We start from the raw sequence: 12,543 nt of genomic DNA, 5'->3' as shown, positions 1-12,543 counted from the left end.
CAAACAAATACTAACTTTTTTTTAATCTTATGGCATTTATTTCCAAAGTAGTAGCCCAATTAACCCCTGCTTCTGTCTGTGTCTTGTGTGTATCGGAATGCCATGATATATTAGGAAAAGCATTGGAATCTTTATGGTGTTATTTATAATTTCTTCAATCCTTATACTCGACACCAAACAGACCTTCGGCCTTCGGAAACCGGATCATCCTCAGGAGATGATAACTTTACAATGAATAATTGTTAAGACTTAAAAAAAATTACACCATTATACTTTATGTGTGCTTTATATTTTATGTTGTCCTATTATGCGTTGAATAAAGGAAGCTTTGCTTTGCTTTTCTAATAAATTCTCCAGCATCTATTATGATATGAGTGCCTTTAAGCAAAAGTAAGTAGGTACTATTATTTAATGAATAACAAAAGCTCTGGTCCCTCGCTTCTAATACATGTAGTTAAGATCTGGAATGCCCTACCAGTTTCCGTTTTCTCCATAATCTTTAATGAGTGCCTTTAAGTCTAAAGTTTATAGGCATCTTATTGGTAAGCGCTCTCTCTCTACCTTAGAATGCATCGTACCTTGAAAGCCTGATGTCACTACATTCGATTTTAGAACGTTGGAAACTAATACGACACTTAAAATGCTACGAGGCCGCTTCGTACACTTTTCTGTACTGCTCTTCTGTGCAATTTCGAGTTGTCTAAAATAATTAACAACCTAAATAATCATTAATATATATTTTGTTTATTTTATAAAATTTTTAATAAATAACTTATTATTAATTTAAGTTACAGAGACCTTTGAATTTTTTTCTGTCAAACAATAATTTACTTAATCATGTTCAGCGGATAAACTTTTAGTATTATGACACAGTGAAAAAATATGACCATAATACTTCTTGTATTATGGTCATGTTTTTTCACTGTGAAGAACTGTATAGATGTAATGTTATTTGAATATAATTTTGGAATAGATTTTGACATTGATTTTCGGTTGCATTATAAGATTAGGAGTTCACCGACTTTTGAAATTTATATTTGCTCTGACCTGGTCCGGTGGAAGGCTGCGGACTTGGCTAGTTAGCATTCCCCTGACATAGACGTGGCAAGTGACTTAGCGTTTCGGTACGATGCCGCGTAGGAACCGATGAGGGATGCCCTACCCCAAAAAGGTTAGCCCGTCGACATCTTAGACTGCACCGTCATTTACCACCAGGTAAGATTAAATAATTGAAGTTGTACAAAATATCAATTTTCCGAGTTTAAAAATTTTTTTTACTGTTTTTTAGGAACACATCAAATGAAGTCAAACAGTCAAAGGTTGTCAACCAGTAAAAAGGATTAAAAGTCCAGAATTCGTTTTGATATAGACTCTGTATAAACACAGTGGCAAAGCCTAAGGCAATGAAAATTTAATGTATCACGAATTTGCGCAACCTTAAACTTTTCGAGAGAGGTCCTTTTCACGTACCTACAAGCTAAAAGGTTTCGTGTTGGATATAATTTGTTATACTTTAACATCACCCTGATAAATCACTTGAAAAGTAGGCAACACCATACTGGTCAGGTAGGATTATTTAGGTCCCATTGTCAAGTTAAAGTTTTCCTTTAAACCTTTTTGAACGACAAAAAATAATCACCTTTGGGTTATTGTTGATGTCGGAGACAAAGCTGAGTTAAATAGCATAATACCGCAAGTATTCACTCACTGTTTATTTTTATCGTATTTATTCCCGACAAATGCGATGGTGGAGAGACGTGCGTTCAGCACCGCAGTCGCGATCTCACTGAAACTGGAAAGCTTTTCAGATACCGTGTCCTTAACTGTAGGTTCCACTATACCACGTCGTTGACTTTAGATCCAACTGTACGTTTACTTAGCAGACCTCGCTAGAGATTGCTTGTATGTGTCCTTAATTTCGCAAGCATACAGACCTGACTAGATAACTAAGTATATAGAACTGAGAGATTATATTTAAGGTATATTTTGTTGAACATTAGGGTTCCGTAGTCAAAAGAACGTAAAAAGACAGTAGGAGATAATAGAAGAAAGATAATAAATAGCTATAGAGTTGACCTAAGTTGTTTTTATACTTATAAATTAACAGACCAAGCAGATGGCCTAACTGAGTGGAAAACCATAGTCTATAAACATACCAAAACTTCACAGGGCACGCAAGAAACACGTCCTAAAAAGTGAAGCCATGTGTCCATCAACTTGAGGCGTAGCATTAAGGCAGTTATTATGTATGTATATAATAAGTGCCTGTTATTAAGGCTTCAGATTCCCTCTGTACGTTTCTATATTCGTATGTTTGTATGAGCGTCACATTATTTAAACTAAACGCTTGGTTTTTTGGGATTTAGAAATAACTATAGAAAAAATATAGCATATAGCATCGACCCCTATGGATGAACTCACATATAAAAAACTGTCTTTAGAAGCTAAGCTATACATCCACGTATATTTTGCAGTATTCACGGTACTGTTTTATAGGTGGTTTATGATATAAGTGATGGCAGTTACATCATAATGTCGAAGCAACTAAAAATATTGCTGTAAATAGTGCAGAGAAGATCATTGTACTTACGATCAGCAGAGTGGGTAAAAGAAATGATTGTGCTCACGTGGCATTATTTACTTTGTTTTGACGATCAGCCCGTCGCAGCAGTGAGTTCTGTGGTTTTGTGTGGGAGGTCTCGGGTTTGATCTCCGGTAAATTGCCCCAATTTGGAAATTTATAAGTTCTAAATTTGATTTGGTATCGTCTGGTGGAAGGCTTTAGCCATGGCTGGTTACCATTAAAGACGTGTTACGCCAAGTTATTTAGCGTTCCGGTACGATATCGCTTAGGTTTAACACTTAAAAGGTTAGCTCGTTACCTACATTATCCCTTACCACCGGGTGAGATTGCGGGTGTTAAATTGTATTGGAATGAAGAATAAAAAATAAACTTAAAATCATAGTTAGACACTAAGTTATATCATTGGACTATATTATTCAGTTGTAACTAAATGTATTTAGTAGTTTTAGTCAAAATGAGGTTATTTTAGCAAATCGTAATCTATCTATGTATAATAAACTTTACTATTTATCGTTATCGTTTACGCGTTTATCTCTGAAAGTACCTCTTTTTGCATTTGATAGCCCAATTTTCGAGGTAGGTAATATATTTTTTTTGAGAAATAGTAGCCTTATGCCAATTTATAATTTTTTTGTGCCGTGTAGATTCGTGGATTACAAACTAATTAACAAATTATGTTCATTGTATATTACGGAACTACGCCAAGAAACGCTTGCTTCTATCAGCTAATTAAAATTGTAAAATATATATTTTAGGATTTATTTATATTCGATCCCTAAATAAGAAGCGAAAGTTTATTTATTAAAACGCACTAAGGTCACAAAATACCGGACCCTTAGAAGCTAATTAGACGTAGTAAAAGCACAGATGGGTGGGTCGTGGTAAATTGTAAAATAACAGAAGAACTTTAATGGGAAACCTATTAGAATTTATACACGGATGTTGGATCACGGGTGACCGTGAGTTGGTAATAAAGCATCACACAGAAGCTTTATGGTTCAAAAAAAATAGTTCCAAGTATCGTTATGTTGCAATTTCTTACACCAAGGTCAGATAAACAGAGTTTCACGTCACCAACAAAGCCGAGCCCGCGGTAAAAATAATATTTACCCATCCACTTAGAGTCGACAAACTTTGGGGTGGTTCAGGACAATCTTGTTAAGGTAAATGTAAATACGGCTTCATGAATAAGAATTTTATTACACACTTTTTTCTTTTCGATTTTTTCGTCTGGGTATATCAATACAGTAAATTGAGTTAGTGAAAACACCAACATACCTGTACCTTATAGTATAAGCAGTTGTGATCTGGTAACTACGTCAGCGAAAAATCCTTTATTTTTGAGTCTTCACTTTATATGCATAATCAAGACTAATATCTCTATAAAACAAAGTCGCTTCGGTCCCTATATATGCTTAGATCTTTTAAACTATGCAACGGATTTTGATGCATTTTTGCTTAAAGATGGAGTGATTCAAGAAAAAGATTATTATGTATAATATAGTAGAGAAACACTGATAATTCTAGAGGTATCTTATATGATGTCGTTAATGAACGTATTTTTTTGCGCTTACATTGCGAACTCTGGCTGAATCCTACGAGTTGGATCAAACTAATGAACTGCAGTATTGTACACCTTATAAAAGTCTACAAAAAATCCATGGTGATATATGTTTATCTCCAAACGATAATCAACTGTAACCATTTTTATCTTTCTCATTTTGCAACAAAATATGAGTAATTTAAAAAACTATTTGAAACAACACAGTAATAATTCCTTATCCAATAAAATACATAAAATGCGTTTGCATTTCATATGGATCAAAATTGTCCCTTATAGCATATCATTTAAAATAATATCTTAGAATATATAAGAAATTTAAGAAACGCGGTTAAATGCGGGTGGCGGTCATGACATTCAAATTTCCGAAAACAAATTCAAACGACCAAATTTACATACATTGCACCAGTGCGAAGCCGGGGCAGGTCGCTAGTTAGATATTAATGCGAAAGCCCAAAAAAGAGGTCTATTTTCTTAATTGACAGTATTTACAAATATAATATACCTATATATACAATATACATATATATTATATAGGGAAAAAAAGCAGGAACTATTGAACTAAGCACATACAGATTCCTGAACATGCAGTTAAAACGCCGTGTCTCACTTTACTCCTGCGTAATGTTGCTAGCTCACAAATTTTATCCCATTTTCCCATTTTATAGTGAACGTTTAGAACATTACAGGTAAAATACCTACTGTCAACTGCTAAATGGTATGAAGTGCCTAACCGTTTGCACACTAAAGTTGAGTCGTTTTTTATCCGTCAATATTAGCCGTGTACACGGCTTCACGGGTTTGTTTTTTTACGCTTGCTTTTTTTTAATAAAGTAATAATAAATGTACCAAGCAGGTGATCAAGTTGATGGTCAGTGGAAAACCATCGCCTATAACATAGCAACACTTTGCAGTGTAGTGTTTTTTTTATTAAAACAATACGTTTCTAAATAATAGAAAAGTCCCCTCTTCAGATCACGAAGTTCCGATATTCAGGTTGGGAACAAATTGTAAAGTTATTATTGTTTCTGTTTAGAAGTTTGCTGTACCACTCCGGAGTTCAGAAATTAGCACTATCCAGCGTCAGTACCGGTTGTCGTCACTCATATGTGATAATAATCCTTAGTTACCAAAGCAAGCGTGCCGCAGTATGGAAGGCCTAAATTTTAAATCTATCTTATGACATTAAAATGACCGTCTAAGATTTCAAAAGCATCTTATCTATGAGAGAGGACAGGGGCGTGCATAGAGGGTATGCAGATGATACAAAACGAAGAAAATCTCCAGTACGTGTTATACGGTAGTTTTCGGTACTAGAGATTTTTTTACATTTTATATCCTCTGCATACCCTGTGCATACCCTCTATGCACGCCACTGCGTGCGCTACACAGCACCTCGCCTTCTCAGGTCTGTCATTAGTTGGGTGAGAAAGTGACGGGCTTTGAATCTGCATTTCTCTGGATATCGTGGCCGGAATCCTTTTTTTTATTGCTGTTACTCGGCAATCTGTCTTGAGACATTCGCCGTTCGTTTGTAAGTTAAGGTATTTTTTTTATTATTATTGCTCTTTTTCAGATATCATCCATTAATGAATTTAGCTTAAGCTCCCTAGTGGCTCTTAAAGCCCACCCGATTGCGATTATTTTTATTAATGTAACTGGAGGTAATTGGAGTTTTTTTTTTATAATTGGCGGACCAAGCAGATGGCGTGATGGTAATTCACTTAACAGCACAATCACACCGAAACACAGCCTTGCAACAATTCACAAATAAGCATGGTGATAGAACCACCCCAGACAAGCTGTGTCATATCGCAAAAAGCTCTACTGCCACTAAAGCAATCTACTTAGATCAATTTAATAAATTCTTCTTTCCGAGTTAAATTTTCATATTGAGTTCCAATGAGTTTCCAAAGAAATATAACACATTTTTCATTTATATATTTATTCAATGTATAATATGATAGGTAAAAAATTTAGTAAATTAAATGCCAAACTTAGATCTTCTCGTTCTAACCAAAGTAACATATTGACATCCATTTTTCATAGTCAATCAAATGTATAAACTGTTGAAAAGTTGCTTAGCAACAAAGTAAAGTTGTTATTTGTTCATAGTTTTATGCATATTTTTAGTCAATATCAACGTTGCTAAGTCTTAAATCTATAAATAACGGATATATTGAATATTGAAAATGGACGTTAGTCAATATTCTGACAGATCTTTATCGTTATTGTGACAGATCTGTACTAAGTTAGAACTCTAAGTTATTTTTAAGGCTAGGAATAAAATTAAGTTTTGAGCAGCATCATTATTATTTGTTTTTATGTAGACAATAACCTCCTGCTCTATGTTTCGTATGTTTATATATCTGTAACTACTTTTTGATTGGGTGTACAATAAAAGTGTATTCACTCACCGTGCCTAAAGTTTTGTGAGTTTATATCATCATAATTTTTTTTACACTTTATATAATATTCAAACTTCACAGTCAAACTATAACATATATCAGAACTATTGAGGGAACAAAGAGGCCAAAATTAAAATTACGTCGATATTATAAACAATCAAGCAATTTGCTTGACTATATTGTTTTGCTCAAGTACTCGTATGACTCAAATACACAAATACAATAATGTGTTGGTATAAATGCTTTCAATTGGTATAATTTATATTAAAGAAATATAGTTTTAGACGTGTGTACTTCGCTTCGGTAAGTGTCTCTCGTATAAAATGTGAACTTCGTTATGATTTTTGTAGCCGTTTCCGATATTGTTTATGGTACATCCATCACACGGTGCTTCGTTGGAGTTTTCTTCGCTCTCTTTACTCTCTCCACTAAACGGAAAACGATACCGTCCCATCCTGCCTCTGCTAGGTCTGTAAAACAAAATGATTATCATTAAATTATAAGTTTTCTGAGGAAACGTACCTACGAAGAACTTTGATATAGCAAATTACCGGATTCAATCTTAGATCTGTCTCTCAATAAGTTCAAAGCTGATATAAAATGTAAGCTTATCGAGAAATCCCTAAAGAATATTAAGGATTACGTGAATTTCTTAAGTATAGTTCAACGAGTACCCAGTTGCATGTATTGTGGTCCCGTCGTGACCATGATCCATGCAACTGGGTCGAAATATCGACAAATCCAAAATATTATCGTGGTATGTACCCGTTGAACTATACTTAAAAAATGTTGATTAATCACCAAAATCTTAGTTTAAAATCTTTGATTACGTGAATGGCAAGCTTGGGCACGAATTGTTCTAACTTCATAGCTAAATGTTAATTTGTCTGTAAGATGGTGATAATAAAACAAAACACCGGCTAAGTTTGTTGTAGGCTCTTCTTAGATCAGGGCGCTTTTGGATTCCCCTAGCTTTCGTTTTCCACCACCATCGGCAAACAATAATGGTAACATATATGCATGAAAGCTTCGTAAGTGCCTTTGATAGGTCTATATATGACTTTTCCCCGTTTTTAATATTTACGACAAAAATCTGGAATGCCTGGTTTCCGTTTTTCTCAACAATTAGGTTTTTCATGACAGTGCGTTAGAAAAACAAATTGAATGTTTATTTAAAACCGTCCACTCGTAACCAAACGCTTGTATGTTAAAAAAATACTAACCACGCGATACTGGGGCTTACCAGGTCGGCTAAATTATGTAAGGTGAAGGCTTATGTAGTTGCACTAAGCTATCAATGCTGTTTGTTTTAATCGCTTATATTATGACGCAGGAACAATACAATATGATAGTGTAAACCTTTTTTTTTCACTACAACTTAGACCTTGTCTGCAATCTCACCTGATGATAATGCAGTCAATCTCACTTAGTGATAATGCAGTCTGAGATGGTAGCGAGCTTACCTATTCCGGACTAAGGTAGTCATACCCCTAATCGGTTTCTACGCGACATCGCACCGGAACACTAAATCGCTTAGCGGCACGTTGTTGTCAGTAGGGTGGTAACTAGCCACGGTCAAAGCCTCGCCCACCGGACCAAATTTAAATTTTCTTTTATTTCCTTTGTGTTTATGAGTACTATTATGATTTGGACAAAGTTATTATAAGTATTACAACTATGGCATCCAATTTAATATTCCATACTTTTACTCAATATTCACAAGTGAAGTATAGCCTATATGCTTCACTACGACCAAAAGAGACTGACATTTTTAAGCCCAACTGTAATAAGTTAAGATATAGTTTCACAATCACTAAGATGACAAATCCAAATTATCGGTATTAAGTAACTACTGCTAACTAACTAACGGTATAAATTTATCGACCAAGGAAAACATGGTGAGCCTGAGAATATTCCATAACTTTCAAGGGCGTGTGAAGACTACCAATCTACAATTGATCACCGTTGTGGACTAAGTGTTATAAGCCGCTTGTTTCCAGCGGCTCCCAGGGACTCGTTTGATGTCGTCTGCCAACGATGCCTTTACCCATGCGGGGTCACCATTCCAGCACTTCGGAACCCCAACGTCCATCGCTTCTCCGAGCTATGTCGGTAACTCTGGTTCTGCTACGGATCTCCGCATTCCTGATTTGATCACTCAGCATTGACAAGATCAGGTAATGTTTTGACGATGTTTGATTAGTTCTCTAATAGATAACATTTAACAGAACCAGCAAACTTGCACTATTTTTTTGGGCTCTTCCTACAATGAGAGGGGCTAAGGCCATCGTCCACCACGCTGGACCAGTGCGGATTGGTGAACAAGTTAATTTCATGTAAAAACAAGTAATTATAAATAATTGTTCCTAGCGTCTTTGTTTCTCGAATTTACGCTGATAAAGTCTAAAAATAGTTAACATGCCAACTGTTTCATGTATAATAAACATTTGATGTCATATACAAGGAAGTTATTTATTTAAAAACAAACATGCAATGTCTCTAGTTTTTTAAAAAAGGTTATGTTAACTTTGAATTTTTTTAATTGTTGTATTTTTTTGAGGTTTTGAGTGTGTATCTAGCTTGCAAATATCTGGAATATTGTATGATATATCTTTTTCCGGAATATGATGAGTAGGTTATGTGTAATTAAATAGTTTCACTCCATACCTTGGCTTAGCCTCGCTTAGAGTCACCACAATAAGTAAGCAGAGCATAAAAATAAATGATAAGTTCATTTTGACCTTATTTTGAAAACGTCCAGTTTCTTTTTTATGCAAAAATATGCTTAAACACACGTCAAAAATGTAACATAACAAAGCACTCGTAATAAATGACTGGGTATTAAAATATGTGACGCTTATTTTATATGTAGCCTGTGGTCAAACGGACTGGGGTTACTCTGATAAGAACAAATGACACGTCTTAACGCACATTATAGTATAATGATCCAACTGAGAACAATTTATTTTTATTTTTAACCATTGAAAAAGACAGTGGAGGTTTTAAGCACAATTTGATAAAGGATCAAGTAATAAAGTGATGATGGAAACCACGTTTGCCTACCCGAACTGCACGCTATTGGGATTACACGGTTGCAATTTGATTATTTTAATATGGTTGCTGAATTTATGCTCATCATAACAAAGGAGCTGCTAAAGTACCAGACGAACACCTACCACAACAAGTTTTATAACTGAGATAACTACAAACCCTTGACCAAAAGGAAATATGTTTTTTTTTAATATAATAACATGGTCTCTATATAAAATAACAATGTTTTTCTGTATTCTGTATAAAGTTTTTTATATTATGAGTAAATAATAGTTATAAAAATAAAATATGAATATATTGTGTAATATTAATATTTTCCAAATTATGCCTAATTCGTCGAGTAGATATTGTTTATATGACATTAAAGGTTATCATCAGGAGGTTAGCCACGAATGATTTTTTTAAATTATGTATATTAAAATATGTCGGCAATAATTATTTACTTAGTAACGATTAAAGCTATTCGAGTATCTAGCTATCTACTTATGAAATAGCCTTGCCTTCTAGGTACCTAATTAAAACACAAAATTAAATTTGATTGGAAAATACTTTAATATAAATGCCGTTATCTTTTTTAACGTTGTTTTTTTTATATAAGTATAGTATTTAAAAATTGATTTTTACTTATACAATATTTAAAAAAAAAAATTACAATCGTTTGGTTCTTTTGTCGCCTTGTTAGAAGGTAAAGTAAAGAAATGAAAAATAAATGAGTCTGAAAATTAAGAAATTCACAAAATATTTTGAAGTAGCCAGGAAAACGCCCACAAAAAGCGATACCAGTTATTTTTAGCGAATATTGTTAGAAAAGAGGAAGCAAGGCGCTTTAAATAGTACTATTTAACTATACATTATTAAATTAAATATACATTATTTTTATAGTTTTTTTTGTCATTTGTTGATTTTCATTTTTTTTTCTAATTAATTAAAAAAAAAATAACATTGCTTAAAAAATATATAAAACACAATTAAAAATTAAAAAAAAAAAAAAATAGTGAGCTCTTACTTAAACATACCAAACTTTGATAGTATAATTAATTATGTGTTATACCAAGCAATTATATATACTAGCTGTTGCCCGCGACTTCATCTGCGTTTGATTTTGTTTTTTGATGTGGCATTCTATTTAGATGTAGTTCTAAAAAAATTAAAGTATTCAGTATCGCTAAGCCTTAAATGAGGGGTTTGCTGCTGTCCGCTGAGGAGTTCTGTCCTCTATCTTCAACCACAGATTGGCCAAAATTAAACACATAGTACAACCTCTATAGTACAAATATAATTAGTTAAATCGGTTATAATTTGTCGGAGCTATATTGTAAAATCGTCAAACACTTTCATCCCCTCTCCCAAACGAACCAAGCTAAATGTCGGGATAAAAAGTATTCTATATTACTTCTAACACTTCCAAGAATATGTGTACAAAGTTTCATGAGGATCGGTTTAGTAGTTTTTGCGTGAAAGCGTAACAAACAAACTTACATCAGGTAAAATAATAATATGGCAATAATTTGTTCGCTGATTTTCAGTTTATTTCAGTTGGATACTGAACTGACAACTGCGTCGCCCGCTGCCCCTCTCAGTGCTAATTGTAGTACTTAGTTGTATTACCTGATTTATAAATGAAAACGATGATACATGATAATGAAAAACATAAAAATTATATTTACAATAAATTATTTATTATAAACGTAAAATTAGAATTAAACAAATCAAGGATGGTATAAACAAATTGAGCTGCCTCGACTGAAAATTAACTGAAAGTTGAGGTAGAAGTTTTCAGATTATACTTTATTAAACCGGCTTTTACATTTTTTTATATAATTATTTTCACACTGATTCTCTATCCTTTAACGAAAATTTGTCTAAATTTACGTCAAATATTTCTTATTTAAGTAAAGACACAATTACCAAACTTTGGCTTAAGGCATATAATATTATTTTTGGAAGTCATATATTATAAGAAGATAGAAAGACTTTATACAGAAGTATTCTATTATCTTTGCTACACGTCTAAAATAAAAATAGAGCATGGCAATTAAGTGATTCATTATTATTATTATTTAAAATTTTGATTACCTACAATGTAGCTAAATGTACCAATACTTAGGTGATTAATTTAAACTCCAATTGAGTTACGTAAGCACACACAATATTTTCGTAAGTAGTTATTGAGGTTGAGATGCAATACAATTAATTGCGTCCAATTTAAATCCATTATCAGGATGTGTGTCCATTTGTAGCTTACAATTACTCAGAACTGAATCCCGAGGAAAACCCTGAGTTTGATAGTGCAACGTCTTACATAAAACAATTATTATTAATTACATAAAATATCCACAACTGACCACAAAATTCCTACCTCATGCTGATAAGTATTCAGAGACCTGCAAACGTTCGAATCCAGGGTGCATAATATATAAGTAATAAAATTTAGAGGGATAATCATAAAAGCAACTTATTTTCGGTCGATATATCATAAAATATAAATAAATAAATATAATACGACAATACACACATCGCCATCTAGCCCCAAAGTAAGTGTAGCTTGAGTTATGGGTACTAAGATCACTGATGAATATTTTTTAATGAATAATATATATATTATACATAAAAATAAACATAAATACTTATAATATACATATAAACACCCAGACACTAATAACAGTCATGTTCATCACACAAACATTTTCCAGTTGTGGGAATCGAATCATCAGCCTTGGACTCAGAAAGCAGGGTCGCTGCCCACTGCGCTAATGAGCCATCGAATCATAGAAGCTTAGTTAGCTATTTTAGTACCGATATCACAAGCTATGCTTACTTTGGGGCCAGATGGCGATGTGGGTATTGTCGTAGAATTTTTTTTTTATTGAAAATAAAAAGATTCACAAGTCAAAAACTCAGTTAAAGTGCTAGGACCGCACTGGTAACAAATCCTGTTT

General features: G+C 33.4%; 1 protein-coding gene and 1 long non-coding RNA gene across 2 annotated transcripts in view; both read right to left on the bottom strand.

The window, feature by feature from the left end:
- LOC120624025 overlaps nucleotides 1-1,656 on the bottom strand; it is a 34,220-nt gene extending 32,564 nt beyond the window's left edge. Inside the window, exon 1 of the mRNA XM_039890333.1 lies at nucleotides 1,640-1,656. The gene's annotated coding sequence lies outside the window, so the exon portion shown is untranslated. The remainder of the gene's footprint in view (nucleotides 1-1,639) is intronic.
- A 4,415-nt stretch (nucleotides 1,657-6,071) lies between these two features.
- Nucleotides 6,072-9,393, bottom strand: LOC120624138. The gene is made up of 2 exons (XR_005658743.1): nucleotides 9,221-9,393; nucleotides 6,072-7,023 (listed from the first exon to the last, which is right to left on the bottom strand). It is a non-coding gene; the product is annotated as an uncharacterized LOC120624138 (long non-coding RNA).
- Between the last annotated feature and the right edge of the window lie 3,150 nt (nucleotides 9,394-12,543).

This window comes from Pararge aegeria, chromosome 5 (assembly GCF_905163445.1).
Source record: "Pararge aegeria chromosome 5, ilParAegt1.1, whole genome shotgun sequence".
NCBI classification, from domain to species: Eukaryota; Metazoa; Arthropoda; class Insecta; order Lepidoptera; family Nymphalidae; genus Pararge; species Pararge aegeria.
Note: the sequence above shows the minus strand (reverse complement) of the source record. Positions and strands in the feature narration are given on the sequence as shown.